The sequence below is a fragment of the Marmota marmota genome, unplaced genomic scaffold (assembly GCF_001458135.2).
Source record: "Marmota marmota marmota unplaced genomic scaffold, marMar, whole genome shotgun sequence".
Classification (NCBI taxonomy): Eukaryota; Metazoa; Chordata; class Mammalia; order Rodentia; family Sciuridae; genus Marmota; species Marmota marmota.
In genome coordinates this window covers 5,333,327-5,348,137 of record NW_025999924.1, presented here as the reverse complement: position 1 = coordinate 5,348,137, position 14,811 = coordinate 5,333,327, and positions in this window count along the sequence as shown.

Below are 14,811 nucleotides of genomic sequence, written 5' to 3'. Positions count from 1 at the left end.
GACAGGAGGAAGACAGGGAAGCATACTGTAGCACAGTTTCACTGTGTGTCACTCAAGACCTCCTTCCTATTTGGCCAGGCTGATGTAGAGATTGCAAGTTGAAGTTGCCCATTAGAGGAGTTCTCTATCTCTTTGGAATTAGTCTGGTTCAGTACCCATACTCTGCTGGGGCTGGGAGCAACTCTCAGGAACTGTGGCTTCTGCATGAAGGAGGTGGTAGGTTTGAAGAGACAGCAGCCGCAGCAGGAGACTCAGATCAACTATTCTCCCTGAAGCAGGCGATCTGATGGCATGTTTCCCAGGCTGCACAAGAGGGCAACCATTATAAACAGTGAGTCAAGCCTTACTCACAGACTCACTCCTCTGATGGTGGAATGGATCCACAATTCCAATTACATCAATGGAAAGTTCAAAGAGTCTGGTATATATAAAATGTAGAGTATTCAGAGAAGAGCAACAAGAGGTCAGAGGTTTGTCAAGAAAAAAAATGTTTAAATACTGCAGGGTTTCAGAGGTCATGCTAAGGAGTTTGGATTTATACATAATAGGGTTAATAACAGGTATAGAAAATTACTTTGCTCATCTCAAGGAAGGTGGATTGAAGTTGCACAAGGCAACAAAACCAGAAAACCATTGGGAGGCTTTTGCAGTTGTTCAAGAAACAGATGTTAAAAGCCAAATAATTCAAAGTGGATGGAGAGAAAAGAATGGATTTTTTTTTTTTTTAGGGAATTGACAAGATTGATGGATCAATTGTCAATAGTGGGACAAGTGTTGGTGGGTGATATTTAGGTTTCTAACCCAGTGGGATGGGAGGAGAGATGAACAGATGGTGTCCTTAACCAAGATGGTTCATACTGGAAAAACAGAATAGTAAGTTAAGTTTTGCATGTGTTGAATTATAGGTTTTGTCAACCATGCTTCCCAATAGAGTTTCCAGTCCCTTTATTATGCTTATTTTTCTCCTCTGCATACACTCCAACACACATCTCAAATGTGTTGTAGATCACAGTAAATCTAGTCTTGGGTGTGATTAGAGCTCGAAGCATGGCAGCTACATTCCTTTTAATGCAGCTTAAGTCTGTATTAACTCCTTTGGCATCAAGCTTATACCGTGGGCTTAGAGCTTCCATCCACTCAAGCCCTGAGGTCTTTTTCACATGAACTGTTTTTAAGGCAGTTATTTACTCTGCACATTTGCTATTGATTAAAAAAAAAAAAACAAAACTGTAGCTGCAATGTTTTCTTTATTTGTTCCATTAACTTTTAGCTTTTGCATTTGGACACAATTTTGAACTTATGTCCAAATTTGAATCCTAAAATATTGATTAGATTTAGTTTCTATTTGAGATACCTCCAAATACTGGGGCATCTTAAAATAGTAAAAGAAGTACATTTTATCCTATTTATAGAAAGAAACAGAACAGAACTAATTGAGAGTTTGTGTCACTCAAGACCTCCTTCCTATTTGACAGACATCTCCTAGTTAGCTCTCTTTGGGAATATTTTTTTTTAACCACATTTAGCTATCAAAATATCAGGGTGGGCATTGCCAATGTGTTATTAAACTCAGGTACTTCCTGTCTGTATAATTTTAGTGCCTTGTTAGAAGGCAAGACTTGTCTTTAATGAGCTTGGGCTGGTTGATACTCTGTACTTTTACAAGTGCATAAGCTACCTGTTTAGATATGTACTTCCTGTGCTTTGATGTCAGTCTCATGAGGATATCTTTTTCATAGTCTTCTTTTTTTTCTGTTTTTAGAAAATAAGAATGTTTGACCTTGTTACATCTTTTGACCCTTATCTCAGTCTTATATAATGCTCCCTGCAGAGATTAGTGCCATTGTTTTAGTTTTGAATCTGCAGGTGACCTTGGCACTCAGTATAGCAGAGTGGCAAAGAGTTTCCTAATCTGCCTGGGCAGTAATCCTGGCTGTGAACCTACCCCTCTGAACTCTGATTCTCTATCTGTGATATGTAGAGATTTATAATATAATAACTTCAATAATGTGAAGATTAAATAAGTTAACTTACGTCAAGGACTTGTACAATGTCTTCCATGAAGTGGGCTCTCGGTAGATTTAACTTTATTATTCCTTTAGAACCTTTAGAATGTAATTTGGCTGAACCTGATGTTCTGCTTTAAAAATTATTTCCTAATTACCTTTTATCCAATTCCATACTAATCACAATTATTCTCTTATTTGAGTTTGAAATCTGTTCTTTTGATTAAAATGATGGAGTTTTAAGAGCAGAGTTAAACAAGTTGAAGGTGGATAGGTTTTAATAAAAAAAAACAAAAACAACAACTTGGTTTTCTTTTGGCTTCTATCATGCTGAATAATTGATTAACCCAATTTCTTTCATTATAATTGCCCACTGCTTGAATATGTTCTAGATATAAGCTCTTTTGCTTGGAGATGTTTTATTTAAGCTCTTTTGTTTCTTCTGAACTTTGCTTGTTTGTGAATCTCTCTTCTGGAAGACATTACCATGTGGTAAGGAGCGGTGGTGCAAGTTTGGGAATGTCAGTTTCCACATCTGTGAAATAAGGACCTGGAAGATGATCACCACTGTTCCTTTCAGTAGGAGTGTTTTAGTATGTAGACATTTGATAGACTGGTTGGCATTGCACTTTAAGACCTAAATATGGGGAAGGTTATAACTGGAAGGGTGCTAATCCTGAATTTCTCAGGGAGAAACTCAAGTCTTGAGGAGGAAGAAGTTCCAGCAGAGAGCCCTGGAGATTTCTCATACTAAAGGGTGCTTGCAATTTTCTCTCCTCTCACAGCATCTATGTTAAGTGCAGTGTTTGGGATCCTGTGATTACTTCCTACAACTGAGCTGAAACAATTAACTGATTCTATGGAATAAACCTTCTCAGTTTATAAAACTATTTGTCAGACCTCTATAACCATCTGTCTTATGTAAGATTCCTTCCTTTCTGTATATAAACAAATGATCTCCATAAATCCAGTAGTCAAGTTTCCTATGCCCATGGAAGGGGAAAGCACCCATGAACAACTAGACCTGTATGATACTTAAAGTATTAAAAACATATTTTATTGAGAACTATGATAATAGGCGAAAAAGAAACCTTGGCATATAACTGGCCTGAATTCTGATGATAGATTGTGCAGTGGGCATTTACATCCAAGGGGGGGTGGGGAGTGGTCAGTGAAAGGAAAATTACTAAGAGGAAGCATGGGAGTCAGGGGGGTTCTGGCTAAATCAGCTTACAGGATTCTTGCCAAACGCAGGGTGATCCGATAACAATGGTGGAAAATGAGGAATTTGGTCAGACATTGAGAGAGATCATATATCATGGAGAGTCTATCTAAATTGACTTAGCAAGGTGCTTGCAAAAACCAGGCTCTTAAGGACATGCTGAAAGAGCCTTGTGAAAAGCGGGTGGCTCAGTAGAGCCCGACAAACTTTGGTCAAGGGGAGTGTCTCATCAAGCTCTAGAGCATTTCTTTGTCTGAAGATGGTTTTGATGAATTTTTCCTTTCCTGTCCCCTTAAGTTGTACTCTGTACAGGTCTTATGGAATCTGACCATGGAGATGGGCTGGCTAGGTAGGACTCTCCCATCGACATAACATTTGTGAGATGAGATGATAGGATTTTTAAAAACGTTTCTTCTACTCCCATTTCCCTGGATGACCTTTGAGCAAAAAATTCAGAAAAAATACTTGCAAAATGAGATGACTAAGTCTAAAGTGAATTACAAAGATTAAAGTCACCAAACAGACATTAGAGGAGAACTTCCTGAAACTGTTAAATTTTATTTTTTCCTATTTTATTATTATTATTTTTTTTTTTGCTTAGAGACTTTGATTAGAGAAAGAAATCAGAAATTTATTTTTTCTGGAGAAATGAAGGTGTGGTATTTTTTCCCTTTAGTCTTTTCCTGATATTTATTCAAGGGTCCTACAGGAAGTTAAATGCAAGGAGTGCAGCAGCAAATTGTTTAGTTAAATGGGCAGTTCCGTTTTCTTACCTCCACATCCTGTGCAAGGGACCCTCACCCCGAGCCCCCAGGGAGGTATGTCTCTAGTGTTCATTTGGAACCCAACCTGTGCTTCCTCCCAGTGGTGATGGAAATCATAAAACCCTTTACAATGTATTATAAACCCATGCAATACAAGAATCCCCTGTCACTTTTCTACTCTCTTTCTCTCTCTCTCCCTGTAGTTCTTTGAAGGATATCATCATGTTGGCCCAGGTTAAACATGGGTTTTGTCATTTCAGTGCTTGGATGGGAGCCAGCTATGGTCTGCAGAACCAGCTGGTGATGCTTACTCTAATGAAAGCGACCTCCCATGTCACAGCAACTGGAGACAATGGTTTATGCATTAAAAAGAAAACGGTAATGTCTGTCATGTCTGTTTTTAATTTAAATGGAAGGAGGATATCCCTCTGAGGGATTTCATTAGAAAGAGAGAAAGAACAGCTCTTTCTTTCTTCCAACCCCATAATGCTCAATTTCCAATACCTTAAAAATTCAGAAACTCTGACTTCAGTGTCTTTGTTCTGGGTCTCAGAGTCTTGGTGGTAAATGAGAAAGAAAGCCTGGGAGGAAGAGAGGGTTAGAGAGCTTGAGAGACATTTCCCTTAGGTTCTTAACCAAACCTCTAGAAGAAGTGTTTGGCTTCTTGCTCAGTTCCTATTTGTTCAAATAGGAAAACTCATGGAGACAATCTTGCTATGTGTGCTAAGAACTGATTTATGAAACTAACTAGATCATTTTTATTCCTTACTCGTCTGCATGGAAAATACTGATCTAAGTCTACTCTTCTTATTTTCTTTAACCCATAAGAAATGTCAAGTAAAATGGGTAAATAACTATGATTTCAATTCCATTATGCATTACAATTGAATTATGGCTGAAACTTGGGCTTGTTTATTTAAGAGAGTTCCTTGCAGGATGTTTATCACCTCTGCTCCCCCATTCTCTCAGTAATCTCTGCAGACTTCTCCATAGCACATATCAGTGGGCTATGCACACCTGCAATTAGAAGAAATTGACATCATATATACAGGTGTCATTGTAGACTGCTTGGTTAAGAGGTCTAAGTGGCAAATTTCAATGCAAAAAGGAAAAGCAAAAGCCACCTAAGTAAATTGAAAACAAGAACAAGCTGGACGTGGTGGCACAGTATTGTGGCAGCCCAGCTATTCAGAAGGCTGAGGCAGGAGGATCACTTGAGTCCAAGAGTTGGACACCAGCCTGGGCTTTATAACGAGACTCTTTCAAAAACAAAAGCAAACAACTCAGAGGATAATAAAAGATTTATTTATTGTGTTCTTGGGCAAAAGATTGTTCTAGCTTTAGATTTACTTTGGCTTTTTTGGTCCTACTTCTGCTTTCTTTTCAGTTTATGAAAACTATTCACAGACTTTCTGATAACCTATTCATTGGGTATCACAAATCCCTCTCAAATATGCTATTCAAGGAATACCTTTAAATACAGGATGCTATTATTGACCTTATACACGTGGAAACAGGCTGTGGTAGACAGTCAGTTATGTTTGTTATTAGCACTTGGTGTACCCATCTGACAGTGATTCCAAATTGGATGCTTTCAACCAGCTTCAGATAATCTTCAATAAGCTCTGGATATCACAAAACACCAATTATTGAATTAAAAAATTAATTTAGACTCATTTTAATCATCAAAGAGATATGTATTATATTTATATGTATATTTGTGTTAATATATGTGTATTTATATGAATTTCTACTCTCTAGAGCAAATTAAAAATCCAACATGTAGGAGATGATTTAAAGCCAATGGTTTTCAAGCCATATTCTACCATGTTCCATTGAGCCTAGAATTCCACAGAGGTGCCTCAGGTGATGTGCTTTATGGACTGAGGAAGACCTGAGAAGGAGAACTTCTAGACTCTTCTATTACGTAGATTAGACCCTGTTTTATCTGTGCCTGTAAGTGAGGTTTGGTTGGAAGACTTCGCTTGATCACGGCTTAAAAACCACCGATTTAAGATGTCATTCCTCTGTTAGCCTCCAATCTGTTCTACCTAGGATATTGGTGAGGCTTTCTTGCTAGAATGATTAGTGTCATGGTCCTCTTCTAGCTCTGGTCCTGTTACTGTTTCTGATGCTCTTCTTGTGCTACCCTTTCTATTGTACAAATCCTCTATACTGCAGAAGACTCTTTAACAATTAAAGGGGATTCTGTCTAGACATTTATTAAAATTATTTCTAAAGCCACAATCCTCCTTAATGCAAAAAGTTTCTAATAACAATAGATGGCCTCAGACCACACCCTGGGATTCTAGATCTATTTTTCTGTTTGCTTTACATGCTTTTGTTCAAACTAAGCTTATGTTGGATTACATTTTTCTTTCTGATTATAGACACTAAATTCCAATTATAAAATGTTGAAAAGTACAGAAGTCCTAATAGACCACCCTTAGAATTTAGTTTCTGTTATCTCTTTGTCTTCTTACCTTTGACTTGGAAAATGTTTGTTCTTTCCTCATGGAATATATTTCTCATATTCGTGTTCTAGATTGCCTAAATAAATGTACAGAGCCTCTTTTTTCCTTGAAGGTTTAGATTCTCATATCCTCATGTTGATTCTTCAGTTGGCTCTGGTTTATATATTTTTTCCATCGTATGCTTTCAGCCTCTTTAGTATTTTGACTCCAGTCAAGGAAATGATTTAAAAAAATTTCTTTTCACCCGTTCCTCAGACTCTGACCCAGGTGCCTTCTTTTCTGAATGCTTTCATTTGCCTGTCATCTCTCACTTGACAAATTACTTCATTTGTCTACAAATCTTTTTTAGGAGTCTCCCCTACCCCATTAGAAGTAGTATAATTTTTTTTAAACTTTTCTGATTTAATTTGTGGTTCTCATATCATATACCTCACTTTCCAAGTGTTTGAAGGTTCATTAAAATGAACAAAACAACAAAAATATTTACATGGTAAAGTAACCAAAGGATTTAGAGCATGGAGACTGTCTTCAAAGTCCTGGATCTCAGTCCTCTGACCTTCAAATCATCCTGCTCCTCATTACTCCCACAGCAAAAACAAATAAGATCTAAGCAAGAAACATGGTTGATCTTGTGTAACATGCAGTACTTAATCAAGGACATTTAGGTCATTCATTATGACTTCATTTCAGGAGAAGATCCAAATAGAGGGAGCAGGATAAAGAGTGGGCTCTCATCACTTAGGTATTTTTCAACTTTGGGAAGAGACACACAATGAAAAATTTTAAATGTTTTTGCCACTTTATCATCCAGGACTTCCCCCATTTAAAACAGAAACACACCATAGCTTTGCACCCTCTGCCAGAAATCTCTTTCTCCCTAGCACTTTTTACATTTTGACGAACTGTGTATTTCTTTGGTTTCTTTGTCTGTTGTTGGATCCTCTCCCCTCCCATCTACCTCCCACTGAATGTGAGTCCCTTGGGCAGGAATATTTGTCAGTTGGTTCCCTGCTGTATCCTATCTATGGCCTCCCTTTTCCCTACGACTGTGACTGGCATGTAGTGGCTGCTCCAAAAAGATTTCATGGGAAGAGAAATCAACAAATGAATCTCAGAAAGACTCAGACTATAACCAGACAGGGTCATCTTGTTACCAGCATTAAACAAATTTAGAAACCAGTTTACCTCAAGGTCATGCTACCTGGCCAAGGTCTCTGGATTCAGAGTCCCCTTTTCATCCTGTAAGCAGCTAAGCTTGGCAGTTGATTGAAATATGAAATGCATGGAAGTGCTCTGGAATTCATTTTACAACTTTGACTACAGACCCAGATGTTTGATAAAAAACACTTTTTAAGACTCTAGTATGCAAGAATTTGATTAGATCTATGAGCTGAACAATAACCATGAGCAATTGGAGCACATGCTCTGTGCATTAAAGCAGGGTCTGGTGATAGATCCAGACATGGGTCTGTCAGCACTTACACTACTCTGCTTGCTTTACAGATCCTTAGCAGAGTGAGTCTAAGACAGTAAAGTTGATTTAGCTTCACTCCAGCTGACTAAAGCTCCATTATCTGCTATGTCTGTTTAGATTCAATGTCTCAGATGTAAAGCATCTATAAAAACTTAAATATAGCATGTAATACATAATAAAATATATGATTATGCAATATAACACAATTATTTTAGAATATAATAATGTTAATATTAATTCATAATGATATATAGCCCCTTATTATGACTTTTAACCTATTTTAATGTACCCATGTTAATTTCACTGGAATATTGACAGAATTAAGGACTTGGGACATAATAGGTTAATTAATTGGTTGTTATCTTTTTCTCCAAATCTGCATCATCAGGTTATACTTGAGTGTAGACTATTACTATTAATAACCACAGTAGGCTTATTATTTTGAGTCAGATTATTTTTTATTACAATAAGAGTTTGCTTTGGTTTTCAAATCTTTAGACAGGTCTCTATACCAATCATCCAAGCTAATTTGTCTATTTGCCCTTGTGAAGATATCTGGTGATTTCTATTTTATCACTTTTTTTTTTATCGATTCTGGACATAGTCTAATTTCAATTGAGAAATTCTAGTTTAAAGGTAATATTTAGTATGTATGAAGTACTAAAGCAGAAAAAAAATCAACAGATAATTTCTATAATGAGAGTAACAAACTTTTTCATTTTAAAAGTATGTTGTTTATTCTATGAAAGCAAAAAAGGATATGAAATCAATATTAACCAAATATGGTAGTATATGCAATTACTTCCTATAGGCAGGGGAATCTGGTTTCCTGTGTGAAATTAAAACAATCATTAAAAAGAGATTATGAGGACTCTTGCAATTGTGCATATTCCCAAAAAGCAGGGGAATGAATAAGTTTAGTCATTAATATAATTTGGAAAAATAATAAGACCCATTAAAATTGTGTGCCATCAGATAATGAGATATATATATATGTAATCTCCAGTCCTTTGTTAACATAGGGGTACACACAAACATTTACTTGCTGTTTTAGTTAGCTTTTTTTGCTGCTGTGACTAAAAGACCCAACCAGAACAATTGTAGAAGAGGAAATGTTTATTAGGGGCTCACATTTCACTGTTTTAGAGGTCTCAATCCATAAGAGGCAGGCCCATTCCTCAGGACTCGAAGTGAGGCAGGACATTATGGTGGAAGAGTGTGGCAAAGAGAAACGGCTCATATAATGATCACAAAGCAGAGAAGTCTCCACTTGCCAGACACAAATGTATACTCCAAAGCCAAACCCCAATGCCCTACCTCCTCTAGCTACACCCTAACACTTCAATTACCGTTCAGTTAATCCCATTAGAGATTAAATATCTGATTAGGTTAAAGTTATAACACAATCATTTGTCCCCCAAACCTTCTTACTTTGTTGACACGTGAGCTTTTGGGGGACACCACCATAATACTTGCTTACTTCTCATATATTCAGATTTCACAAAATGCCCCTTCTACAGGTTTCCTGAACACAGTTCCATTTCTCTCTTAAAAGCAAGTGACACTGGGAGACTATGATCATGCATGGAGGGAAATGTCCTGACCTGTAAATTACCAGTCTCAGCTTTGGGTCCTGGCTCTCTATGAGCTCATTATGTGAACCAATTAATATTTCTTAGTCTAAGTTTTATTATTATAGAGTTGGTGATCTCTGGGTACCAATCTTGTAGGGTTGTAGGTAACTCAAGTAAGGTAGCATGTAGGGGAGAAAATGAGAATGATAGGTATTGTTAAATAAAGATAACATGACCAGGGCATGGTGGCACATATCTGTAATACCAGAGGCTTAGGTCAAGGCAGGAGAATTGTTAGTTCAAAGTCAGCCTCAGCAATTAGAAAGGTCTCACCCTTTAGCAAGTCTTAAGCAACTCAGTGAGACCTGTTTCTAAATATAATATATAGAGAGAGCTGGGGATGTGTCTTAATGGTTAAGAACCTCTGGGTTCAATCTCCAGAACAACAACAATAAAAAAGATAATATTATTGATTGTAATCATAGTTTGGCAAATGCAGGATCAAAGGGAGAAGAAGTTAATCCTGCCCCTCATGTGTTTAGGACCCTGTCTGGGAATCCTAAAAAACACCCTTTCTTCTTTGGGAGATCTTTCATGTGGGAGCCCAGAGTAGGAAACAATAGCTAAATGGGAAATGAGATAACTATTAATATTTACTAAGCTCCCAGTAATCTCATTTTACAAGAGTTTTATTGAAAAATTTCTTAGGTTCCAAGCCTAAGTTTGCTTTCAAGTCTAAAGGCTCTATAATCCTGAGCAGAGTAGTCAGAGGGAAGGAGAGGTAGGCATGGAAAGAGATGGAGAGAGGGAGAGAGAGAGAGAGAGAGAGAGAGAGAGAATGTGAGCGTGCAAGGAGCTAACTGCACTGTGAGAGGAGGCCAGCGGGATTGCAAGTTGGTTGGCATGGGGCAGGAAATCCTGCTGGGCTCAGGGCACAGTTACTGTGTGTGGCTCAATTAATCTAGCCCTGGGCTTGGAGGATGAGGTGAGCAATTTCTCTTCCCTTGGAGTTGGAGGAAAGGGGTGACAAATGAAGGGATGAATGGGCAGTAGGGTAAAGAGGTCCAGAGGGGCACAGGCTCCCTCTTTAGTTGCTCCTGCTGGGAGAAGAGGCTATATCCTGTCCCAAAGGGGCCCATTGAAGGATAAGGAGCCATGCTGATGATAAGGAGCTCTACATAGTACTTCAGAGAAGTTTTTGATATATGACTCTAAAGACATCTCTTTGGGAGTTTTGTGCTTTGTCAGTGGCATAATTAGCCAATTTGATCAGAAAATCCAGGAAGAAGGTGGAGAGGTTCTGTTTACTGTGCTTAAGAGTATGAGAGTGTGTTGTCCTGCTGTTTCCTAAAGATGACAGGGGAGTTGTTCACTATCTTGTGTTTTCATTTTCTCGATAAATGGACTGTGTTGTAGGAAACTACTCCTGCAAGTGCACTTAGAATGTCTCTGAGAAAGCAGAGGTCTTTCTCAAAACCTATGATTTAATACCATGTGGGTGGATTTTGTTGTTTTTCTAAGGTCTCAGAGATAAAATGATGAAATGAGACTAGGGACAGCTTGGCATTTTCTTTAGAATTGAAAGGTAGTACGTTTCAGTTGTTCTATTAAAACTGAGCCCAGTACTATTTATTATTAAAAAAGAGTGGCTTCAGAATACCTATTTTTGTTTATTTGGAATTCTGGATGTGGCCCTATACGTAGCAGGTGTTCAATGAACAAAAAGAGCCATTCATGAGTTTTTGATCCTAACTTGTACTCTCTACTCCTTTCATTCCATTATACCTTTTTTTCTTTTTTGTAGTTGTAGATGGACAGAATACCTTTATTTTATTTGTTTTTTATTGCTATGTGGTGCTGAGGATCGAGGCTAGTGCCTCATGCATGTTAGGCAAGTGCTCTGCTACTGAGCTACAGCCCCAGTCCTCATTATAGCTTTTTAAAGGAGTATGTATTACTAGTACCATCTAGCCTCTTAGAAAAATTCCTATTATCCTTAATTTCTTCCAACTCCCAAAGAACAAGTGAATTTAGATTCTAGTAGGTTAATGCATTGTGTTCTAGAATGTCATAGGGGTATACTGTTTGTGCAATACAACAAAATGAATTGAAAGTTGAAAGCTTTATTGATGTGTATGTATTCAGGTGTTTGGGGGTAAGTCAGAGTTTTGATAACCTAAAAATTAATTTTTTTTTCTTTGAACTTACTGGTTATTTTGTAGTCATATGGATTCCATCACCTACTTAATGATATTAATTACTTTCCCTGGAGAATTTGTCTTTTTTTTTTTTCAGGAGATTGAGAATAAGTCCAAAGGTCTGCTTAATTGTTGGTTATTCCTGATAGAGGAGACACCTGTCAGCTGCCAAAATGCATTGGCCACCACTACAGGCTTCCACTAAATGAAGCATTCTGGGTGACAGAGAAACATGGCGAATGACTGTAATCTCTGAGACTCTATCTCCTGAGTGTTTTGGGGAATAAAGCTCATTTTTCTCCAGGGCTGCCTTTCAAAAAAATTAACAGTCTATTTGGGATAGATAAAGTAAAAACACATGAAAGTAAGTGGTTAAACTACTCAGTTATGTGTAATTGTGTTATTTAGGGTTCAGGCTAAGATGTTTTATGTAGTGATTTAAAAGTGCAGTGACTCAAACGAGATAGGATAATGTTTCCCCCTGGGATGAGTTATCCAGTGGCTGGGGGCCATGGGGCTCCAGGGATGTAGTTTTCTTTTTGTTGTTCTGTTGTGGTTTCAGCTGGCTAACCCTTACCTGCAGCAAGGCAGAAGAGAGGAAGTGGCACACGAGCAATGTCTTTTTATAAATCAGCATTATTGAGTTATAACTTATTCTTTACCCATTGTGAGTATATAGTTTAATGATCTTTGACAAATGTATTTTCCCATTTAACCACCATCCGAGTCAAGATACCGAGCATTTCTATCATCCTCAAAAGTGCTCTGCAGCCTTTTGCAGAAAATACCGCTCTTGGCTCCAGGTAGCCACTGATCCTCTTTCTGTCACTACAGTTATTTTCTCCTGGCCTAGAATCTCATGTAATTGGAATTATATAGCAAGTATTTCCATGCTGGGACTTGGATGATACCCACAGAGGTACCAAATTTGCAATTGGAGGCAGAAATTCACACCCAACTTTACAGCAGTGCTGGCTTGTCATACACCCTGTGCCATACTCTTTTGTATTTGATTTCTTTCATTTAGTGTTTTCAGGTTCGTTTATTCTTTTGTGTGTATCAATAATTCAATACTTTGTGTTTTGTATGGTATTACATGTTATAAATTTCATGTTATATAAAAATAAATTGTAGTATATTTATATTTCCATTGATGGACTTTGGGTTGTTTCCAGTTTGGGGCTTTTATGAGTATAGCTGCTATGAACAATTATGTACAGGTGTTTTTGTGGCTATATGCTTTCTTTTCTCTTGGGTAAATAACTAGGAATGGAGTTGCTGGTCTGACTGCGTCACCCTGAATTCGTGTGTCAGAAAATCAACTCCCCAATGCAATAGTGTTGTGAGGTGGGAGTAATGGAGTTGTTTAGGTGCTTTCTGTAGTCCACAGCCCACCAAGACCAATGAAGAATGGGGCCAGGAGCAAGGCCCACACTGCTATGGCCCACCTGCCACTTCTGCATACTTGTGAGCTGAGCCTGCTGCAGCCAACTGCAGGTAAAGTTAGCTGGAGCATGTCTGTCTAAGTGGGTCTGTAGATACCTGCTTGACACTGGGGCACATCTAGAGGCTTCATCCATAGTCACTAGCCTGAGGACAGGGACTGTTGGAATCCACTGGCGCTGGGTATCAATGGTCTAGTGCTAAGTTTCAAGACAAAGTACTGTGCTTATATCACTGGCCTACTCAGTGGATGGAGTCTTTCTCTGAACTCTGCTTCCTGCAGTTGGAGTAGAGATAGTGGAGCCAGTCATTGCCACCAGGTCAAAGCAGGTCCAGAAGATCTTTCACTGGGCACTGGCCGTGAGGTAGAGACCTAGGAGCTCTGTCTGGCAGTACATTTCACTGCCTAGAACTAGATTCCAAGGCTTAGTCTTAAGCTCAATTCTTTCCCCTTCCCACAAACAGAAGGCATCTCTTTTCATGTTGAGTTGCTTGGAGTTGGAGGAGGGGTGATTCAAGCAATTTTTCCTTCCTGTTTCTTCAAGGCCTGTTTTTTGTTAATATTATTATGCTTAAACTGGTACTGTGATCTCTCTTCTGGTTCCCTTAGCTCTTGTGAAGGTGGTTTTTGTACATGAATATCTGTTCCATGTTTCCATTGGGAGGGTCTTACTCTGCTGCAATTTTTTCTATCCCTTGATTTGGTAATTTCTTTCTTTTGAGGAATTTGTTCATTTCATCTAAATTGTTGTCTTTATTATAAAAAAATGTTCATAACTTTCCTTCATGTTTCTTTTTAGTACTTATATTCCTGTTCTGAATCTGTATTCATATTCTTGCTCTCATTCCTGATAGTGCAAATTTGTTTTTCAATCCTTCAAAATTTTTTTCTAATTCTAGCAAGAAGTTTTTTTTTTTTTAATTTTTTATTGTTGGCTGTTCAAAACATTACATAATTCTTGATATATCATATTTCACACTTTCATTCAAGTGGGTTATGAGCTCCCATTTTTACCCCATATACAGATTGCAGAATCACATCAGTTACACATCCATTGATTTACATATTGCCATACTAGTGTCTGTTGTGTTCTGCTGCCTTTCCTATCCTCTACTATCCCCCCTCCCCTCCCCTCCCCTCGCCTCTTCTCTCTCTGCCCCCTCTACTGACATTCATTTGTCCCCCTTGTATTATTTTTCCCTTTCCCCTCACTTCCTCTTGTATCTACTTTTGTATAACTCTGAGGGTCTCCTTCCATTTCCATGCAATTTCCCTTCTCTCTCCCTTTCCCTCCCACCTCTCATCCCTATTTAATGTTAATCTTCTTCTCATGCTCTTCGTCCCTACTCTGTTCTTAGTTACTCTCCTTATATCAAAGAAGACATTTGGCATTTGTTTTTTAGGGATTGGCTAGCTTCACTTAGCATCATCTGCTCTAATGCCATCCATTTCCCTGTAAATTCTATGATTTTGTCATTTTTTAATGCAGAGTAATACTCCATTGTGTATAAATGCCACATTTTTTTTATCCATTCATCTATTGAAGGGCATCTAGGTTGGTTCCACAGTCTTGCTATTGTGAATTGTGCTGCTATGAACATCGATGTAGCAGTGTCCCTGTAGCATGCTCTTTTTAGGTCTTTAGGGAATAGACC